Source organism: Osmerus eperlanus, chromosome 22 (assembly GCF_963692335.1).
Source record: "Osmerus eperlanus chromosome 22, fOsmEpe2.1, whole genome shotgun sequence".
In the NCBI taxonomy this organism is placed as follows: Eukaryota; Metazoa; Chordata; class Actinopteri; order Osmeriformes; family Osmeridae; genus Osmerus; species Osmerus eperlanus.
This window is the reverse complement of record NC_085039.1, coordinates 4149034-4158569: the sequence shown is the minus strand read 5'-3', so window position 1 is coordinate 4158569 and position 9536 is coordinate 4149034.

The following is a 9536-nucleotide window of genomic DNA, read 5'->3' as shown; positions in this document are numbered from 1 at the left end:
GCTCCTCAATACTCAAATCTACAAACTGTGTCTTCATGAGTGTGTCTCTCACATGTATTCTCACTCCCTCATTCTTTCTCTGTCTTTCATCCTCTGACTCTTTCTTCTCTCCTTCTCACACTAGTGGGGTTGTGAATGCTCCCCATCACCTAGTGGGGTTGTGAATGCTCCCCATCACCTAGTGGGGTTGTGAATCCAGGGCACTCACAAGACTACCAGGCAGAGTCAGCAGCAGCTGGGATGGTGGTGTTGTGCATTGTTGTGTTTCCCCTAAGCTTCGCTGTTGCCCTCTTAAGCAGCCATCTCCCATGGATATTAGCGACCATTCATCTAGGAGCCTGGGCACCTATGAGTCGTAACAGTGATCAATAGAATGCAGGGAGAGAGAACCCTGGCATGTGTTTGACTTCCCAGCATGCACCCTGGCATCTGGTGACATCCACCTCAAACAGTAAACCTCTGCAATGGGGTACAAGCACTATTGTCACATGACTAAGGGTGCTGGCAAAATTGACATAAATTGGTATTTCTTATCAAAAATCCACATTTATGATAAGAAAAATATATTACAAGCTATGACTTCTGCATTGCAAATTGTCTATGCTATTGTCATACTTATTTTTAAATGCCCCAGTCCTTACGATAATCTTCCTTCTTCCCAACACTCCTATAAGTTGTTCTGCCCACTCTGCGTCAAACTTTAAGGAGGCGATGCACAACGCACGTGGTGGCCTTGAAAAACATTAAATTATTGGAGGGTTTGCTTTTTGACGGTTTCGGCACTAAAGAGTCCCAGCAAGCACTTTCCAAATGCCTTTGGTGAAGTTAATTTAACTAGCAGGCTACATTAGCAATATTTTGAGACTTTGAGATTTAATTGTCCTCATTGTACAATAAATATTTCAGACCTTCTAAGGAGGTTAAAATAAAAGCCACTTGCTTTAAAATAACTTCTTCATTACGTTTGGTTGTCAACTTCATCTGATTCAGATCATTTCTAAAGATGTTTTACTAAAACAGTCAATATCTAAATGGTATTGACCCTCTTAGCGCCAAGGTCATCTGAAGGATAAAGGTCTGCTCTCTATAATGCAGCCAAATAGATAGGTCCTGATAAGAACTGATGACAGTGGAAACATGTGCCAGTGCACTGAGGTCACGTCCCTTTAGCTCCCTTATCTAAATCCACAAGCTTTAAAAGAACTTTCAGTTTGCATACCAAGAGACAAACATAACAGGGTCTATTGAAAATCAATGGAGCCATTAGTGATGAACACTAGGTTTACATGAGCACCTTGGATTGATATGCATGTTCAAGTTTTGGTGATTCATATTTGGAATTGCAAATCTCTATAATTCAATGTCAGTGCTCTGTAAACACATACAACTAGAAGATAAACTAGAAGGTTGAAAGTAAACTAGAAGTCTTGAGATCCAAAAAGATTGACAAATAGATGAGACATAACCCTAGACTTTGCCCGTTTCTTATTTATATCTTGCATATTCATGTCTATAACGAAGCATCCATCCACTCAAGACTTGATTAGAGTCAATAAAATGTATATTGTAGATATTACACAGGGTATGAGGGCATTATGCAAATTACTGAATGTTCATACTGTGGTCCATACTGTGGTCCATACTGTATTTCCATACTGTATTTCCATACTGTGGTCCATACTGTGGTCCATACTGTGATCCATACTGTGATCCAAACTGTGGTCCATACTGATGTCCATACTGTGATCCATACTGTGATCCAAACTGTGGTCCATACTGTGGTCCATACTGTGATCCATACTGTGATCCATACTGTGGTCCATACTGTGATCCATACTGGGGTCCATATTGTGGTCCAAACTGAGATGAAATGTGATAAAATGTCCTACTAGATGGCAACATTCAACACTAGCGATGTGAGAGTGAAGGAAAACCCAAATGCAAGACTCAGGAGATGGGACTGTCAAGTTAAATATGGTTTGTTAAATGCTGGAGGCGACGATGGTGGTGGCAGGTGACGGGGGGAAGAAGAGGTTGCATTGTGGTGCGGGCAGGACAACACAGCTGCAGTGAACAGAGACAGGCTGGTTGGCGAATGATCCTGAATTAGAGAGGGAGGAGGAGAGAGACAAAGTGCAGAGCTTACTCAAGAGAACACTGGAACTAACTTCAGGTAAACACCATAACTGGCTGGACTGGTGATACTCCCACACGGTAGAGGCAATGATTGGTGAAGTGTGGGACTGAGCGCAAAGTTCTTGTACTGTTGAGCTGATGAGCGGATGGAAGGCAGGTGGGCTGATTGCAACGCGGAGCAGGTGTACTGGTGGAGCTTCGAACCAGGGATTGCAGGGAAAACATTTGGGCATGGTCGTGAACATCACACTGTCACACATTGTGGTATAGTTGTTAACATTCTGTAACTGATTATTAAGGATACTAATTTAAGTAAAAATAAAAACATTAAAAAGACCCCAGTCATTGACATTATCTCTTGTGTCAGTCTTGATAAAAATTAAATTGTAATTACAAATTTCCAGTGTGTAGATATTTTCCTAAATCTGAGAGGGTAGTTCATAGTATCCTATGAACAAAATAAAAAGTCGTTTTTGTAAGCTTGAGTAAGAACAATTGTTTTAAACTGAGTAAAAATAATCATATTAATAAAAATAAAAAGGTGTGTTTATATTCTAAGTAGTACTTTAATGTCACTTAAATGCTGTAAGTCAAAAATTACTTAGTAGTTGGACATAGCTAACATAGCTACCTTCAGTTTGACCACCTTCAATGTCACATTAACTGCTCAAATAAACTCAAGAGGATTTAGTCATGTACTCCATGCCTAAGACAACAGAATGTAATGGAACCCAATCCCTCATAATAACACATCTGGACTGGTCTGTTTCCTATATTAACACCCAACGCTGCGGATAAGGTTCAAACCTTGAATCAGCGGTCCTAGATGCTTGATTCATTTCTCTCTCCCCTTTACCCAGAAATATGAACTAGCTTGGTCATTCTTTGTAAATTTAAAGATCAGACTGCTGTAAATACAAGTGTAGTGAAAATGATCGCAGGTCTATAATCTCAACGTTATTACCCTTTGAGTGAACATGTTGAGAGGGAATTAGTAGGAAATCAACTATATTACAGTCATGTATGATGTTTGGTCTCTCTCAATGGTGTTCCCCTTCTTCAAACACAAAGTCTAAACATTAGTCCACACATTCCACGAGAGGCTCACAAGATCCCAGATACATTTGGCAGATTTAGCTTAGCATAAGAAGATCTAGCAAATCATCATGATATTTTTGATGTGTGTTCCACATTTGACACGGCAATTCTACTAGTAAAACAACAAAGCATCAAGGTGTAGGTGGTGCCGTGAAATACACCAAGATTAATCTAATGCAGGATTTGAACTACACTCCTATACAGTTCTATACCAATTCTGTAGCAAATCTTTTGTAATAAAATATTGTTTTTTTGCTTACAGTTCCAGACCATTCATTATACAATATATTTTCCAGTGGACATTCAATGTTAATCCTATTCTTCTTTTCAACATTTTCTAGCTAAACCAAATTTCTTCCAAATTCTAATAGCATTTCTCCAGCATGGGATAATATTGTATTTGAAGTGTTCAGTTACAAGGAGTTTGAACTATAAAGCTCTTGTGAATAGTAGAGTGATTGTCTGAGTCATCTGTTGCAGCCTGCTGCTGTTGGCTCGTCTGTGTTAGGGTGCTCATGCCAACACTCAATGGGAACTCAACACCATCATGTTGCTCCAGGCCATCAATAAAAATATTTCCACCCTCCCTCCAAGGTTGAGTCTTCTTTTTCATTCCTACAAGATATTATAATTTACTGACAGCTGAAATTATACACTATTATTTACATCTCCTTGACAACCTTACATAAGGAAGAGTCAGTAGACCTGACCGTGGACAAGGGGGGACTGTGCCATCACGTAGATCTGTGTCATCATGTTACTACCTGCACAGACACTATTTTGCCACTGAATATGTCTAGCTTGCATGAGCAAACCGTAGTAACACTCACTATATAAACATTAGATCACTCCAATTCTAGACACTTTCTTTCCCAGCCAATTGCTCTTGTATTGGTTGTAATTTCACCTGAATGTATGTTGTTGTACTTCAATCAGACCTCATGATGCCTTGACTTATATGATGAAATAACTCAGAAGAGCTATGGTAGTAATTTATTTGACCTACAGTTTAACCCCATGTCTGTAGTGGTGTGTTCTTATGTTTTTGGCTCAGATAGCTCGTCTCTTTTGGCTTCCCTTAAGGGAACATGCAGCCTCAAACATTTTCTCACACAGTCAGACAATGACTGCCACAGTTTAGCAGCAATGTTCACATCTCTCTCAAACAACAAAGTCTTCAACAAATCTCTATTTTGCTTGCTCCCAATGTTCCTCCTTTCTACTGTGTTCCACTTGTTCTGTTTCTGAGTAATCAAGTAGAATTATGAGATGAGTTTCTATTGAGTGGCAATTAAGTGTCAGTCCAGCACAGTAAGTGGTTTCCAAAAATAAGAGTGGAATTGCATCAGCAACATTTTGCTGTGCTTCAAGTAATGTGATGTGTAGCAAACCTTGTTAGCCGTAGAATTTCATGGGTGGGTCATGGATATAAGATCTTTTGGCCGTACTAAAGAAGTAAATCAACAAGCTGACTGAGGGAAAGTACCTGTGTCTCATGTCACTTCTTTTAGCTTAATGTTTTGGGCAATATGAGAATCGTCTTAAAATGTTTGTGTGTTGTTATATTTCTCAAATCAATGTGAGGAAGTTTAGGAAGAAGATCTTTATTCATTTATAACTGACATACTGATGCAAAATTCCTAACCATTACTGAACCGTTTTTAATTCCTACCTTATAAGCACCTAACAACACTGACAACATTCTCCTACCTCACAATCTCCATGCCATGAGTTATTTGGATTAATACTAATATTAGAAACTGGAAACCACTGGGAATTTTGCTGAACAGGCTTTACTCTATTACAACACATAACACAGGATGCGTTGATATTGACAGTCATCGTGATATTTATCTATGACAACAGATACTGTTGGTCCAAAATCAGGAAAATGGTTTTGGTACAGATTTCCATCCTACCCCATTGACACTCTTACACCCACACACAAACCCTGCTGAAACCTTGCACGTTGACATTGGCCAGACCGATATGAGGACAGTCCAGTCAAGAAATGGTCTGCCCACCCTTTAACTCCCTCCAGGTACTCTTGCGTGACCACAGCTGCAACAGTGTAAGAAATTGCATTTGAAAAAGGATGTCTGGGATTTGTATCTGAATAAATCAGGTTGAATATTGACAATAGCAGCCTAAAACAGCTTTGCTCCACTGGAAACTTTTCCACTGTGATTGTAAATCAAGATACTGTTACAGAACTGGTTCACAATTATGCACAATAAACCTATTCAGACGTTGTCATCCATCAAGTCTGTCTCACACCTTAAAGATGTATCCGTTTAGATATCTCAAAAGCTTGTGTTGGCTTCACGCATCCAAATGCACAAACACACACACGTCTGCTTTCTCTTGCGTTCACGCACACACAAACACGCACACACACACACACACACACAAACCCATTGAGGAAGATGGATTTAGTTAAATGGCTTATCAAAGGGCAAGAACACATAGGCTAATTGTGTCACACCCAAAACAGTTTAAAAGGACCGCTTTAAAAGAAACTGTGTTGTAAATGTGGCAAGGCGGTTTAGTTGCTGGTTCAGGCAGGAGGACTCAGTATGACTTTACGATACTTTATTTCACACTATACAAAACACAATTGTACATTTTATTAGGCATTGTGGTTCTGCTCGCATCGGCTCCCTGCCGCATCCAACGAGACACCGTCTCGACCTCCGAGCAGAGAGCAGCGACGCATTCCCCCTGAAACAGGAAACAGAAAACAGAACCAAGGGTGGAGGCCGGGGAGGCGGAGGCAGCAGGAAGACTGAAGTCTATGTCGCACTAGCGATGCATATGCCGGGAACCCCTTATATACCCCGCCCTATTAGGAGGGAGTGCCCTGCGCATAAAATGACGCGTTGCTAGTGACGCGCTATGTCGCACGTCCTCCTTCATGAACCAGCTCCGCTTGTTTCTCATAGAAAGTAGTGTATACTATAAGAAATGGTCTCCTAGAGTTCATTTCCAATATAGGTCCAGTTCCTTTCTTTTATTAGGTGTATTTTGTGCCACCATGCACAAAACAACATGCACTGAAGCCAATGTTTCTCATCAAACTCCTAGATTTATTATCAGACATCAGATGTTATTTTCACCTTTTTCGGTGGCTATTGCAATGTTCTTGCACGAAAGTTAGGCCCACAAATTGAACTGTTCTTGAACTGAGTCAACCAGAAAAAAATATATATTTGAATGGAGAGTAATCTTGAATCAAACCCAAGAGTGGGGAGGCTTCCACTCAATGACTGCTTCTCTTCACTCACCCTCGGCCAAGTGTAGGCAGGCAGAAGCCTCATTCATTCCTAACTAATCCCCAACTAGGATCTGGTCTATGTCAGAAGCGGTTCGAGCCGCACCAAGCCTTATCTCTAAACGCTGTCACAAGAGTGTTACTGTTCAACTGCTGAGTGTGCAGACAGGCCATACAATTTCTCATCCCTAACTTTCACGTTCTAAGATGATGATCAAGATTCCACAGTTTCACACGTATTTGAAATGTAGAGCACATCTGCTGTATAGCTGTGTATATTTTGAGCAAATTATGCATTTTGGATAACGTGCACATGCAAGTTCTCTCTTTCTCTCTCTCTCATACACGCATGGCCCAGTCTAAGGTACAGTCTAATGCCGCCCCCTATTGGTGAAAAGCACTAAAAGCACTAGCACTAAAAGCACTAAAAGAACCTTAAAAACAGGTTGGATAAAAAACATTTTGGTGCATCAATATGCGTAATGATAAGGTTTCTTATTTAAAGTCCATACTTCACAAAACATGTATAGAACACAAATGTTCTTCTTATCTTCTTCTTTTCTTTCTGTAACTTTATGCATGCAAAAATGACTAATGTTCATCCTTTAGGCGTCTAACATATTGCCTATAAAATACTCGAATGGTTACATTCACGTTGCTTCATATATCACAAATACATTTATAGTGTTAACACCTTAAAATAGAATGCGCTAAAGCCCTGTCATACCATCAGTCCAAATATTACAGACTAGCTAGTTAATGTACAGGCGCGTTCAACTCAACTGAAGGACCCCAACATGGTAGATGCATGAGAATCTTTTGAAGGTGAGGTTGTTATGAGTCTATACTAACTGTCATTCAATTCACATAGCTAATTGAACGTCCACGAATGTTGTCAGAAGCAATATCTGCATTGAAAGCCAAGTAGCTATGCAGCAAACTGGCGAGCTGTTCTAGGGACCGAACTAGCGAGCGATGCAACTACTGTAGCTACTTGATAGCAAACAACGTTTATGCAACTGTACTTGGTTAGACAAGGAGAACAATGAATGGTTGTAGTCAATACGTTGAGACTTTGCTTAGTCAACATTATTCAATCTCCTGTGGGTTATTTAGACGTGTAAGTAGTACTGTAAGCTAGTAAATCCGACTTCTCACATTAGAATGGCAATAGTGATAGTATGGTCAGCTAACGGTTATCTAACATTATAACATGTAGGAATGAGCTGCCTATTCTTACCTATAACAAACTTCAGCTACATTTCTGAATTGCTTTTTCTTTAGGCTACTGTGTAACTTGTTACACAAAAAACCTGTGTAACCTAGTTTAGGATTTGCTTGCTTTGATTAATTTAATGCTTGAATCTGTTACTGATACTTATTCTTCCTTTGCTTATTTGTCCCGCCAAATAGTTTAAAGTCATGGGTGTACGAGAAATCTGGAATAGTTACAAAGTCCTGATTGTAATGGGCACAAGCCTTGGACTCATTCACTGGGGTTGGTACACTGTCAAGTCTAACCCTTTGCTTCGAAAGGACAAAGACAATTATACTCCTGAGCCAGGCATAGTGGCTTTTGTTGCCCCACTACCAACTCCTTCAAAGACAAAGTAGTGTGTGGACAAAAGAGGTGTGTATGTTCCTTCACGTTTATCTAATAGGGTTTAAGATTTTTCTATTTAGTTTACTTTTTTCATTGTGGTTGTCCTGTTAACCCTCGTGCTGCCTTCGGGTCACATGACCCAAAGGTTCATAACGAACCATCGTTGTGTTTACCCAATTTTACCCAATACAAAACCAAATAAAAATACTTTTCTTTTAACCTTCGCAATGTGGGGGGTCTGAGACAGCCCGACGGTTAAAAGAAAATGCTTCACTTTGTTTTTGTATGCGGTAAAGTTGTCGCAATACGACGGTGGGTCACAATGACTGATGGGTCAGAACGACCCGAGGAGAACACAAGGGTTAAGGCATGTTGATGATGTAGCCTGCATAATCTCTGCCAAATTTAATCAAAGCAGACATAGCAAACTAGGTCTGTTGGTTAATAGTAATTTGGTGTTTCTGATTTCTGTGTTTCCTCCTCAAGGAAGTTCAACATCAACAATTTAGTGGACAAAACGATGAAGACTCAGAGCTGGTTGAGGAAGAACTGGCTGTGGGTGGCAGGAGGGGCGTTTCTAAGCATCCATATAGGAACGTGGCTCATGCAGAGGACTATAAGAAGTGCTGTTCGCTCTGAAATGGCGGTGAAAGATAAGGCTGATAATGAGTGACTGTGAAGGGAACCTGCCGTATCAGTGGACATCTGTTTCATGTGTTAATATTTGGGGTATTTATATCAGGGATTATATTTGGAAATGGGGGAAACTCTCTAATTAAGTGGAGTTTTTTGTTGTTGTGCTGCTTGTGTTCCTTCAATTAAAGGGGTGGCACTTTTAGTCAAGACTCAGGTTTTTTACATAACGGTGTAGCACAGTCCACAGACAAAGCACGGTACCATCACACCTTCTCCTACCCCCGACAAGGAAAGGGTCTTCCCCCTTTGTCCTTCTCCCAGAGGAGAAGCTTCAAAGCTTCTGACCCAGCATGGGGTCAGATACAGAGGCCACACGGCCCACAGTATCAGAACAAAGGATTTACAAGGAATAACTTTCTTAAAGGATTTACAAACATATTCTCAAGGACTACATGGCTCATGGACACTATTTCAATGACAGTAGTTGATGTGTTATAATGTGTGTTTTTCCCATTTACTTAGAACGTTGTTTAATTGAGGTTTGATTATAACTTCCCTTCAAGTATAGTTAAGTCAGCCAATCTGGATATCAAAATGATTGTACCATACTAACAAAACCATTTACGAATGTTGTATTGTTATATTCTGAAGTATAAGCAATACATGGACATTTGAAATAGCTGAACTCTGAAAAGTTATCAGCCACTTCACACCTAGGCAGATCTCAGGACGACGCCCAGGTGGGGGAAAACTGACCAATGAAAGAGGTCACCTTCACGGGGACCCCCCCTT